Source organism: Spermophilus citellus (assembly GCF_964194105.1).
Source record: "Spermophilus citellus genome assembly, chromosome: 14".
Taxonomy (NCBI): domain Eukaryota; kingdom Metazoa; phylum Chordata; class Mammalia; order Rodentia; family Sciuridae; genus Spermophilus; species Spermophilus citellus.
The window spans coordinates 91,125,328-91,138,681 of NC_138194.1; the positions used below are offsets into that span (position 1 = coordinate 91,125,328).

General features: G+C 43.9%; 1 protein-coding gene across 2 annotated transcripts in view; it reads right to left on the reverse strand.

Annotated features, from left to right (window-relative positions):
- Positions 1-1,504: 1,504 nt before the first annotated feature.
- Positions 1,505-13,354, reverse strand: part of LRATD2 (LRAT domain containing 2) — a 122,801-nt gene continuing 110,951 nt past the window's right edge. Inside the window, exon 5 of one of the 2 annotated variants that reach the window (XR_014018739.1) lies at positions 1,505-1,738. The gene's annotated coding sequence lies outside the window, so the exon portion shown is untranslated. Of the gene's footprint in view, positions 1,739-9,017; positions 9,057-13,354 lie in introns of those variants that run through there. The other variant, XR_014018740.1, reaches the window with a different exon arrangement.

Genomic DNA, 13,354 nt, shown 5'->3' on the forward strand with positions numbered 1-13,354 from the left:
AAGAAGTTTGCCTACGCTCAGAGAACAGTTCTGAGAATTTGGGGAACTATAGGAAGGAAAGGCAAGAATTATCTTTGGTGCTTGAGAATTACAAACGTTTTCCCTTCCACTGCCCCTAAACAAGAGCCCTTTGAATACCAAGGGGTCTGCCAGGCTCAGAGAATATTGGGTAGAAGAGCTGGAACCAACCATTCTGAGTTTAAGTTCTTTTTCTTTCTGGGATACAAAGAATCGGTGGTCTACTCAGTGTTCATGATCCGGGTAGGTACTGAAGGTCTGTGCCCACAGAAGCCTCCATGACACAGCACACTGATAGGATGCTGAGGAAGGCTCTCCTGAACCCGCAGGAACTCAGAGAAAGGGGTCCCTCCTGATCTGAACTGTTGGAGGCACCTTCCTAGAGGAGGCAGGCCTTTGAGGAAGGTTGAACTGTATCAGGGAATCCTTGGAAATACAAAGGAGCCACCGTCTCTTTTTCTTGCTCTCCTTTTCTAAGTGACTCCTTTTTTCCTTTCTCCCTCCCCCTCTGTCCTTCCCTTACTTCCTGTGGAAATTCTGACTGATGTTGGGTCTATGTTCATTTGTCATTCTAAGAAGTAGGGAAAAGAGAAAAAAGCAGATCAGTGGAGGGAAACGGACAAACTGAGAATGAGCTGACTCTTCCCCTTTAGGTCCCAACTTGTCTTTAAGTAAATCATATGAAATTGACGGCACTCAATTGTAAAATAAATTACCTTTACATACATCAATTTTATATAATTCAACCCAGATATATGAGGAAGTTAATGAAAATATCTCTGTGGTTCAAAGCCCAGTACAATCTGGGAACAGGCTTTGTCAAATCAATCTGGGATCTGGGGGTCACCTCCCGGGCGGGGTCCACTTTGAGGTTCCTCATGCTGTTGCCCCTCCCGGTGCCACTTTGGGGTCATGGCCCCTTCCCAGGCATCATTGTGGTGGAGGGCACAAATAGCCCATGAGGTAGGACAGGCTTATCTCCCTTGACTGCAGAGAAATAACAGGTTCCGGTTTGAATCCAGAACTCCCCAGTTCTTGTCTATGTGAAATCTGACAAGTTAATTTACTGTGGAATGAGACTGGGGAGCTTATCCCTCCTCCTCACAGGGTAGCAAGGAGGGTGATATAGGCAGTTTAGGAGAGTCAGTAACTTGGGGGAAAGATGGCTAGACCTTAGGAGAACAGAGGATCGCTTGTGACAAAGTTTATCTTAGGTGGTGTTCCAGTTTCTCCCGTGACATGATGAGTTAACTTTCCCTGGTAGATGAAGCTCCAAGGCAGGGCCTTGATGATAGTTCAGTTCCATTTGGAGGCTCTGTCTGCAGGCAGATAAGAGGAGCTCAGAGAAAACGTCTCCTTTGCCTTTGCTGTTTTTTTTTTTTTTTTTTTAAGTTTCGCAGTTCAAAGTAACATATGGAAGGAGCCTCCTTTGGAATGCATAACCTGAAATTTTGCATTAGAAAGGACTGAATGCAAAGATTCAAAAACCGAGTTGTTATATGCTTACTGTGCCAGATCCAGGAGCAATAAAGATTCCAGAAGGGGGCTGCTGCATGTGTGTCCAGAGGCAAGTGGTTAAATAGCCATGAGGTGCTTCATTTGGTTGAGTCATAAAGAAGGCTGTCTGGCCCTCTGCAGGTGGGGGCTATTGTTCCATCAGGTGCACAGCCCATCTGGCTGCTGAAGAGCAGTGCAGGGAGGTGGAAATAGTAGGAGCAACCTGTTAAAGAGATGGAAGATCTGTAATATTTCTGCCAGTGAACTGGCTACCCTGGTTAACCATCTCCTTTGCACCTAAACAGTCCAGGTGAGACCACCCAGAGCTTTGCTCTCAAGCATTCTGCAAGAGATGACTTCAGGTTAAAAAAAAATTCCAACCTGGGAGGGAGCAAGTGGCCTCATCCTTAGATGTGGGAGGTTTCTTCTCAGGTATGGAGGAAGTAAGTCTAACTGAGCTCTGAAAATGCACAGGTAAGTCAGACACCCACACTCAAAAGCCCACATCTGAGCAGAGAAGAGAAAGCCAGTCAGTTGTAATACAAAGTAATAGGAACAGATCCAAGATGTGTGGTCCCTACAGCTTATACAGACTAGGAGGACCCTCTTGGAAACATCAAAATAAAATCACAAGACTAGGTATGAAACTAAATAAATGAGAATTTTTTTTAAATGAGAAATAGCTCAAAACAGATTTCTGGGGGCTTTGAGATACAAGTTTTTTCTTTCCGAGTTTTCTCTGGACAATCTACCAAAACATATACATAGACATTCTTTCTGATTGCTCTCTGCTTTATCTTCTCCATTTGGAATACTCTGTGTCATCAGTGCTGTCTAACATTCAAAGGGACCAGGTGGAGAGGAGCCCTGAGACCCGGCTAAGACTAACTTAGCTCTGAGGCTGAGGCATTGCTTAGGCATTAAAGCCCCTTCACTTCTGAGAGTGAAGGAACACACACACACACACACACACACACACACACACACGATAGTGACAAATGTGAATGCAGAAGGGGAGGATGAGTCCTCTAGCCTGAGGTTCAGGAACCCCTCCTGGAGGAGGAGAACATAGATTTGGAGGAATGTGAGCAGCTCTAGAGGGTGGGAGGGAAAGGGGCTTTCAGACAAGGAAGGCAGCGGCTGGGGCAGCCAGGTGGAGGGAGGATGGGGGTAGCTGTGCTACTGCGCATTGGTTGCTATGATAAAAAATGTGTTTGTAGGTGGCAAATAGACTAAATAGATTTTTGAAATTGGGGCCCTTGAGCTTAGAAAAGTGGGCAATAAACATCATAGACAAACAGCCTGAGTCATTCACACCTTCCGGGCCTCAGGGTCGGTCAGTGCTTCTTCTCCTATTACCCTTCTCTAGGGATATCAAGCCCCCTTCTTTCCCAGGTAAGGAAATGAATGAAGAGAAGCCTCTTCATTAGGAGTCCTTGCCAATCTGTCCTTGCTCCCCTTCCTCACTGCTACCTTTGACTTGGGTTTTTAACTTTTTAAAGGGAACCTGTCTCACCTTTCCACCTAGGTCCTGCTATTTCAAAAGAAGATATTTTAAAACGTTTGTGCTTGACCCAGAGAATACTGCAAGGATTCATCCCGAACACAGCATGAAATGTGTGCTCAATGCCTCATCAGTTGCTGAGTCCTGAGTTCAAGTTCCTACTCTGACTAACGACTGGAAGGATTTGGACAGGTGGCTTAGCTTCTCTTAGCCTTCATTTCATCACATCAGAAGGTTAAAGTATAAATATTTTATCCTAGTACCTGGCAGAAAATAGGCCTTCCATTAATGGAAGCTATAGAACATTCACCCTTTCCTGTGACTTGCTGAAATGGGTGACAGATGCAGGGATGAAGACGCCAGACGCTGCTCTGGAGGAGCTCCTGGTTCAACGTCAGAGACCAGTGTGTGAATGAATGATGACACTCTGGGGCAATGGGCTTTGATGGGGAGAGGCGGGGCCACACTCCTGGAAATCACTCCTCTCTGGACCTAGGAAGGCTGTGCCAGAGCTGAGGGTGGGAGGTGGAGGAGGCAGTTACCCAGCACACTTGCTGAAAAGCATGCGTAGATCCGCCAGGGCTGAGCAAACCCTGTATCTGGACATTAGAAGCAGGAGGAAAAACATGAGAAAAACAAGTGTTCTGTGAACTTCATGCAAAAGTTTTGTATGTGCAGCGTAGGATGTTGAAATTTGCCTCGTTGGAAATAGAAAGACAGTGAGCAAATCACCTTTGTTAACATGTGATAGATGGTCTGGTGTGTGTGTGTGTGTGTGTGTGTGTGTGTGTGTGTGTGTGTGTATGTTGAGGGAGGAGGACAATAACCTCCCAGACACACTCTTCCATTTACAAATAATTCATTGTGATTGGTATACACATTTTCCACCCACTCTGGAGGTGAACATTTCAGCAGAAAATTTAGATGTCAAAAACTATGTGTTTCTTCCTTTATCGTCATTTTTGATGTACACTCCATCTGAACCTTAAATGATGCTCTGCCATCATGGCCACTAGCCTGGGGCTAGCACATAAAACTAACAGACAACAGCCCCAGCCCTGAGCAACTGTCCATCTGTTGACTGTCTCCTTTAATAATAACAGCCACCACTTAGTCATCCAGCAAATGTAAGCAGGCTGCTGCCATATATCTGCCCCTGAATTACAACATGAAATGAAAAGGTGAATGATAAAACCAGAGTGTTTGCCTTTAAGGAATTTGGACACCAGGCAGAGAACATTTTGCAAGTTAAATGCATTTTCTGCCATGGGCTATGTCCAACAATGCTCTAAGATGCAAGTGTTGTTATTACCACTTTAGAGATTAGGAAAGGGGGCATCGGGAGGTCAGGGACTTGTCCAAAGCACACAAATGGAATTGCTTTTAGATTAACTATTTCTCTTTTGTTCCTAACCATTAACTCAGTAGGCAGGGAACTCCTATCACAGGGATGAGCAAAACCCAGTTGTCCCCTCTGCTCTGTCTGGACCAGGAGGAGTGACTTGAGGTAATGGGAATTTGGAAGGAGAAATTCTGCCTATTTATCCCATTCTCTCACTTCCTGTTGGACTTGACTGAGTCTCAAACACCTTCTGCTGTCTTCCTCCTTACCTCCAACATTACCACAAAATGTCAGCACTCGATGGTAAAATGACTTGCCCATGGTTCCAGGTACATTTGATGCAGGTGGCCCCATGCAGAGTCTGCATCCCTGGCCACTATCACCATCAGCTAGGGCTGCCATTTCAAGGTGCTATAGTTTGGATGACTTCAGCAATAAGAATTTATTTTCTGACATATCTGGAGGCTGGGAGTATGAGATCAAGCTGTTAGTTAGCAGGGCTGGTTTCTACTAAGGCCAGAAACTTCTCCTGGCCTTGTGTGTCAGCTCTAAAGAAAGATGACTGTCGGCAAAAGAATACCATGTTCCTGAGATGCCCCTTGGTTCCCGGACCCAAGCCTCATCCAGGGAACAGGAGAGGCATGGGCTGGAAAGCATATGTGACTGTTACCTTGAAGGACTCTGCCTTTTCTCATGATGATGGAGACTAAGACAAGGTGATGTTATCTGTCCTTTGAAATGGCTTGCTGGCCTGTGCATGGGAAGAGCTACTCCTTGGAATGCTGGCCCTAAAAGAACAAAGCAGACTTAGCAGGTTAACGATGCCATGGCTTCCACCAATTCACCTACAAAACCCTATTTCTTGTGGTAACTGGCACCAGAGTTGAGGATACTGTGGGGAGGCACGGGTCACTTTTCCTATAAGCCACCAATCAACAAAGTGCTGTGAGGGACACAGGCAGTGTTCCTGGAGTGGTGTCATAAGGAATGGAGGCTCTGCTTGGAGAGGTACCTGGAGGGATGGAGTTGTCACTCTTTCAGCCTGTTGTCCCTAGACTCCTCTCGGAGCAATCCCTGATCTAAGCCTTCTCCAGTAAATCACGGGTCTCCCATGCCATCTCCAGGCACTACTTTTGGCACTTCAGCCACCTACCACACCACCTGGCACAACTGGGTTGTGGACCTCACACCTAATGGCCATCTTCCGTGGTTGTCTTGATGTGTGTGTGTGTATGTGTGTGTGTGTGTGTGTGTGTGTGTGCACGCGCGCGCTCATGCACTTCCTAATCTCTTCTTCTCTGGAGGATACCAGTCATGTTGAGTTATGGTCTTATCCAATGATATCTTGGAACTTTAATTACCTCTTTAAAGACTCTATTTCCCAAATCAGTCACATTCTCAGGTACCGGGAATCAGGATTTCAATATATGAATATAAAGAAGGTGAACATGATTCATCCTATGACAACGACTGTGCTGTGTCTTGAGTGGTTGGAGCAGGTTAGAACCCAAGTGGCAGAATGTAATGGAGGAAGACGAACATGCTATGAGAAGTAGATAAATAACATGAGCTAATAGAAGAAACGACTTATCTCCCAGAATGCAGCAGGGCTGTGAGAAAGATTAAAAAAAAATTAAAAAATGTCTATCAGGGTTTTGGGGGCATAGGCAGGAGAAGATTTTTTAAAAATGGGACTAAGTAGAGACTCAAAATACAACAAAAGGACAAACAGAAGTCATCCCAAGGGGTCAGGGTAGCAGGAACCAATAAAGAGCCTCGTCGGAATGCCTCTTCCAGAAGAAATTCATTCCATTCACTTCTGCCACTATGATACAGCCCTAGAGATTCAAATTCCCAAGGCACATTGTCCAGCAGGGCTGTCTTCAGGCATGTGTCCACTCCATAGCTTAGGACCCCAGGACTCTTGGAACAAAGGCTGCATCGGGTAGCGGTGTGTTGTCATCTGACTTGTGCTGCTGTAACAGAACACCACAGACTGGGTAATTTATAAACAACAGAATTTCATTTGGCTCACAGTTGTGAGTTGTGCAGACTGAAAAGTCCAAGGTCAGGGATATAATTGGTAAGGGACCTCCTGCTGTGTCATAATAAGGCAGAAGACATCACGCAGGCAAGAGAGGGCCAAACCCACTTTTCCAACCAACCTGTCATGGTGACAATGAACCACTCCTGAAATAACAGGAACCCATTTGTAAGAGCAGAGGGCTCCGGACCTAATTGCCTCTCAAAAGTTCCCCTGTCTGGACTTTGTTGCACTGGGGATCAGTTTCCCACAGATGAATTTCAGGGGACACATTCAAACCACAGCAGGGCTGGCAGTGACCAGAAGAGAGATGAAGGAGACATTTCCAAGGAAGAAGCAGCAAATACTGAGCAGGTGGAAATAGCACTAGAAGATCTGTCGCCCCCATGTGTAGGCTGGGAGACACAGCTTCAGCTATAGGCAGATGTGGTAACTTAAGAGATCTAGGACTTAAAAGAAGTCCTGCTAACTGCAAACGATGCCTTCCTCCTAGCTAGCCCACCAGTCTGCTCACTCCCAGAGTGAACATATTGATTTCGAAGCAATTATATAAACAAATAAGCAGGCAAATATATGTCTAGGGTAGGATTTCAGAATTTTAATCCACTACTTTATATATACTCTTCCTCACTACCGAGTTGAATTGAAAGCTGAGAGATGCTTAATAAGAGGTCTTTCTTTGTTTGGTTATTATTAATATTCAATGAAAGGTTTGAATTCACATAATCCACCTTTTAGAAAAGAAGAGCAAGTTCTAGCTTTCCCTGCGGTCTGGGGGTTTGTCATCTGGGCCTTGACAAACTGGGGACTCAGCTCAACCCTTGAGGTGACCTCTGCCTTCCTGCTATTTGGACTGTCAGGTTCACCAGGGAAGGGCCACATCCAGTTATGTTTGCAATAGCGCATGACATATTGGTGGAAATAAGAAAGAAATGCGCATTAACAGTAGCAATGTGAACAGGTTTCTAACATCTGAGAGGGGAAAGGCTGCCTTCCGTGTTTGGGGAAAGGCCGTTGGAATGGGGGTAGAAAGACCCCAACTATGATCGTGAGCCCCCAAATACATGCCTGGTGCTGTGCAGGTCACCAAAGAGAAAAAGGCAAAGGATTAATCCTGCAGCTGCTTCTCAGAAAAGCTTTATCTCTATAGCTCAGTAAGCAAAACTTGAGCTCTGGTATGAAAAATATAAACAAACCCAGGTAACCTTTAAGATACCTGCCCAGTACTCCCTAAGACTGCCAAGGTCATGAAGAACAAGGATACACTAAGAAACTGTAATAGACCAGAAGACAATGAGGAGGCATGGGTACTAAATGCAATGTGGCCCTGGATTGGTTGCTGAAAGAGCAAGAGGACTGTAGTGGATTGGGTGGTGTACCCTCCCCCAGATCAATGACAAGAACCTGTGAGTGTGGTCTCTTCTAGAATCATGGTCTTTGGAGACGTAATCAAGATGAGTTCACACTGGGTTAGGGGGGGCCATAAAATCAGTGAGACTGTGTTCTTATAAAAAGAAGGAAATGTATACACAGAGACATGGACATAGGGAGTAATGCCAAGGGAGGACAAATATAGTTATTGGAGGCTGGGTCTATAAGCAAGGACTTCCAGGGATTGCTGGGGACAATCAGAAGCCAGAAAAAAATGCACGAGTTTTTCCTGGAGATCAGAGGGAACATGGCCCTCCAGGGAATACGATTTTAGATTTGCAGCTTCCAGAACTATGGATTAACAGATTCCTTTTATTCTTAGACACTCAGCCTATGGTATTTTTTAATGGTAGACCTAGAAAACTAGTTAGGGACATTCGTGGGGGGGAAATGGTGAAATTCAGAAAAAAAGATTTGAGTTTAGTAAATAATAATGCACTGATTTGGACTTCTTAATTTGTCAAATCTGCCATGACAATGTAGGATGTTAGCAATAGAGTGAACCGAGTGTTACACCAGAATGTTGTAAAGTATCCTTGCAAGTTTTCTATAAATATGAAATTATTCCAACAAATCTAAGAAAAGTTTATTTTGGGGGGAAAAACAGTCAATTCACAGGCAGTGTCTAAATAGTCACCTCCTTAAGCTTATGTGGGTCTCCTTTTCTATAAAATGGAGACAATCGTAGTCCTGCTCAGAGCTGTGGAGTTTAAAATGTGATAATAGACATCAAGCACTGAGCAAGTAGCCCTTTCCCCCTTTTGGATTCCAACCCTTATCTAATTGCCAGCTTCCGCCACAGTCAGCTCAGAGTCATCATGCTCTGTCCACACCCTCATCCATGTTAAGTTATCGCTCACAGTGTTACCAAACGAAACACCAGAACCCTTCAGGCCACTGCTGGGTCCCGTGGCAGAATCTCCTCTGAGCACGTGCCACCTCTTCACTCACCGTGGATCCTACTCAGTGCTGCACCATGAGTTGAAATCGGCACACTCTACAAATCTACATTCTCATAGGTCCATTAGTTCATAAGCTTAAGTAAAAAGAATCGAGGTTACTCTAGGGCAGTTGGGATGCTTTCTTGTCTTCTTTAGGTGGTCATGTAAGATAATGGTTAGGTGAAGAGGGATCAGAGGACTCAAATCCTAGCTAGAACACTTACGGGTGGTGTGCCATAGGGTAGTTTGGTTATCCTCTCTTAGCCTCACTTCTCCCATCTGGAAAATAAGGCAAAGAATATCATCCTCATGAGTTACTATAATGATTACATTAAAAATGAAGGTCAAATATATCCATAGGATTTAAAATCAGCTTATTACATTGATGCAGTCATTCAATGTTTATAGCAGCTCAATTCATAATAGCTAAGCTATAGAACAAACTAGGTACTCTTCAATGGAGGAATGGATAAAGAAAATGTGTATATACACAAAGGAGTGTTACTCAGCCAAAAAGAATGAATTTATGACATTTGCTAGTAAATGGATGGAAGTGGAGACTATCAAGCTAAGTGAAATAAGCCAATCCCCAAAAAACAAAGGTCAAATGTTTTCTCTGATATATAGAAGCTAACCCACAATAAGGGTGGGAATGAGTGGAGTAGACAAAGGGGAATGAAGAGAAGTGAGGGATGGGAAAAGAAAAGGCAGTGGAATGAATCTGGCACAACTTTCCTATGTACATATTGAATATACCACAATAGATCTCACCATCATGTACATACATAAGAAATTAATTTAAAATGATAACTATATATATCATGTCCTTATAATTCAGGAAGACAAAACACAAAACAACTGTGGGTAAATGGCAGAAAGATTAATAGAAGAAAGGCAGGGGGAAAGGAGAAGGAAGAGGAAGGAGAAGTAGTGGGGTCTGAATAGAACAAGATGTATTCCATGCTCATATAATTATGTGAAAATGGATTCTGCTATTATTATTATTAAAAAGAACCATTTAATTAAAGAAGAAAGAAATAAAGAAATGCAGGCCTAGAGCTGAGGCTTAGGACTTTACCTTCAATGAGTGTATTTGTGTGTATATGTGTGTGCGTGTGTGTGTGTGTGTGTGTGTGTGTGTACTTGTAAATGAGCATTGCCATTAACTGATACAGTGAATGAGCTCATAGGAGCACAAACAATGACCAATGAAATAACAATTGGGAACACTACAGATCGAAGAAGGGCTGAGAGTGGATCAAGATCATGGTCTAGAGCACGACAGGAGTACTAGAAAACCAGGGGACTCCGGACGAAGACCACTTCCCACAGAATCTTGGAAACAATCTAATTGCTTTCCTTTTGTAGATATGGAAGTTGAATCCCAAGTCATCAGCGGGGCTTAGCAAGGGGACCAGGATTTGCTAATGGACAGGTGATGCCTCCATCCTACGTGTTCCAGCTCCTAGTCTGTGCTTCTCTATGCTTTTTCTGGGTTCTCAGTAGCACCTTATGGAATCAATGCAGTGGGCATCTAGTCTGCTCTTAAGGAGTTGACTGTTGATATCAGGACTCCACCTACAATGAGTACAGTGAGGATGAAGCAATAACCAGGCAGCAGTGACTAAAACATAGTGCTTTCCTGAAAGACAGGTAGCTGGACCCGAAAGTACTGAAAAAGGCCCAGTAATCCCAGAGGCTACGACAGCTTCTGTCGCAGCTAAGCAGAATTTTGGGTACTCAGGAGCACTGAGAATGTTCCACCCCAGCTCTGCCTCATTCTCACTGTGGAATTAGGGGCAAATCACTTCTTTCTGAGCTGCAGTTAATATTAGAAATGTGTCACAAAATGCTTTCTAGTTTTTGAAAAAGCATTTTGAGTCTTAACCCCTGACTCATTTGATCCTCAGAAAAGCCCTTCAGGTTATCACTATGTTATGGCCACTATTTATAGAGAAGAAAACAGGCTCTATGAGGGAGTGTGCCGATATTTTTATTGACACATGTGCATCATCAACAATGATAATAAATGAAATAGTCATTAGAGTTTACTGAGCATGTGTCACTGTTCTAAGCATTTAAAATTCATTTGCATTTAACTGTCATACAACTCTACAAGGCGGTTGATAACATTATTGGATAGACAGTGTCCCCCAAAAGCTCGAGTAGGAGACGAAGCAAAAATTTTCAGATGTGAAACAATTTGATTATGAGAGCTGTAACTTAATCAGTAAGTTAATCCACTGATATAGATTAATTGAGTAGTGACCTTAGGCAGGTCCAGCGTAGCTGGAGAAGGTAGGTTGTGAGGGTCATGCCTTTGGAGTTTACATTTTGCCCCTGGTAAGTGGATCTCTCTCTGCTTCCTGACTGTTGAGTCCTGAGCCGCGTCTCTCCTCAATGCTCTTCCACCATGATGTTCTGCTTCACCTGGACCCTGAGCAATGAAGTTGGCTAAATCTCTGAAACCAGGAGCCAAAGTAAACTTTTCCTTTTCTAATTGTTCTTGTCAGGTCTTTGGGTCACAGTGATGAAAAACTGACTAAAACAGTCTTGTTCTGAGACATGGAAAAGTTAAACACTTGGCCTGAGATCACACAGCGAGGAAACGGAGGAGTCACGATACCATCCAAGGTAATCTAGTTCCAGAATCCATGCTCTTGCCCAGAAGCAAAAACAAAACAAGCCGTTGAGATAAAATCCTTTCTTTAAACACCTTGCAGTCTAGTTTGGGGGAATCAGACATATACATCATGTCCTTATAATTCAGGAAGACAAAACACATAAGACAATGGAACAGAGGGACTCCAGTCCAATATGGTGGAGCTCAGGTTGAAAGTCATGCTCCTGGCTGCATAATCAGTATGCATCTGTTTTTTCCTTCATTCAATAAACACTTGGTACAAAACACTAGCGACTGAAATCATGAAGATAAAAGGAACTGATTGTTTTCTTGAAGAATCAATAATCATAGTCCAAAGAAAGCATTTCCCAACTATAATCCCAGCAGCTTAGGAGGCTAAGGCAGGAGGATTGCAAGTTCAAAGCCAGCCTCAGTGAGGGCCTGAGCAATTTAGTGTCAAAATAAAAAATAAAAAGGACTGGGGATGTGACCCAGTGGTTAAGTGCCCCTGGTCCATCCTCAGGACCAAAAAAAAAGAAAGAAACATAGTATTTTCCAAACCACATCAAACCAGCTACAATCTTAGTTCCAACATGAACACATGAAAAGTCCATTGACCTTGAATTGCAGTGAGGACTCTTGGCTCTCCAAAGCCCTTCCCATCCCCCACTCCCTCAGCATCACCCCTAGAACTGCCATGAGGAAGCACAGAGAGAATTCCATTACCCTCATTTAGCGGTGTTGGCCTGATTTAATATGACCTCAAGTTAAATCACTTCCACTAATGCAAATTTAATTGGGGTCCCTGTAATCCCCAGAAGTGATTTTCTTTTCAGGAGGCTGGATGGCAGGTCTGACAGAAGAACTGTGCTTGGATAGAGGGTCTGCAGCTTAAGTCTCTTGGGGAATCCCAGGAATGTGCCAGTGGCCCCACATTCTTTAAATAACAGCTAGAGTTTTTGAACTAATCCCCACAAAAATGTCTTTGAAAGAAAAACATGGCTCAGGTCTCCACATCTGCTTCATTTTGGGGTCAAAAATATCTCAAGGTACACTTTCTCTAATAAAAAATATTTTGGGGATGGGGCAAGTGTGATTGTAACTAGAAAGGCAAGAGCTGGAGCTTCATTCTTAAAATAACTGTTCAATTTCAGCTATAAGTTTCACTTTCAAGCTCAGAGTATGTGAGGTGAAACTGAAGAATATGCCTGATTCCTTGTCTTTTCCAAATATGGTTAAAGTTCTTCATTTTTCTGAATAATCTCAAGAACAGTCCCTTAGCATAGGAGCAGAAAGACAAAGTCTTGAGACCGCCCCAGTCACTGCCGTGGGGTGTATTATCAGTCTTTACCATATAAAGTGAGGTCGACTCTGCTTCTCAAAAGTCAGGAGAGAGAGACCCACTGATGTCCAATCTGTGGGCCAATTACCATTTCTGCTTGCAATGACATTGTTCCACTGTTAGACAGGCCCTGCATAACTTGGCATCTGATGCAGGCCTGCAGCTGGCTGGCAAGACCTTGTTGATTGATGCAATCAATAACAGTACAAAGAACCACCATGTTGGACATGCTTCGCCATCTTGGCTCCAAGTTGGAACCAGTGTGCCCTGCTTAGTCCAAACCAGCTCTCCCCCCAGTCCTCTCTACATGGAGAGCTTGTGGGAGCCTGGCCTGGCTACCTGATCTTCTCTAACTAAACTTCACCTGGGTCAACCTACTCCACCCTGACCCATCTTCAGAGCTTCATGTCTTCCAAGGCCTCTTTTCGATCTTGGCCTCTAAATACAAAACTGGTCTTCCTTTTCACCATTAGAAATCAGCTTTTCATGTCAAGCTTCTCAGTGATTGACACACAACCCTTGATGGATTCCTCTCTAATGATCTGGAAGCCAAGTAATTATGCTTGCCAGCTGACCAGCAAAGGGTGACTCTGGGAGACATAAGCGGGAACA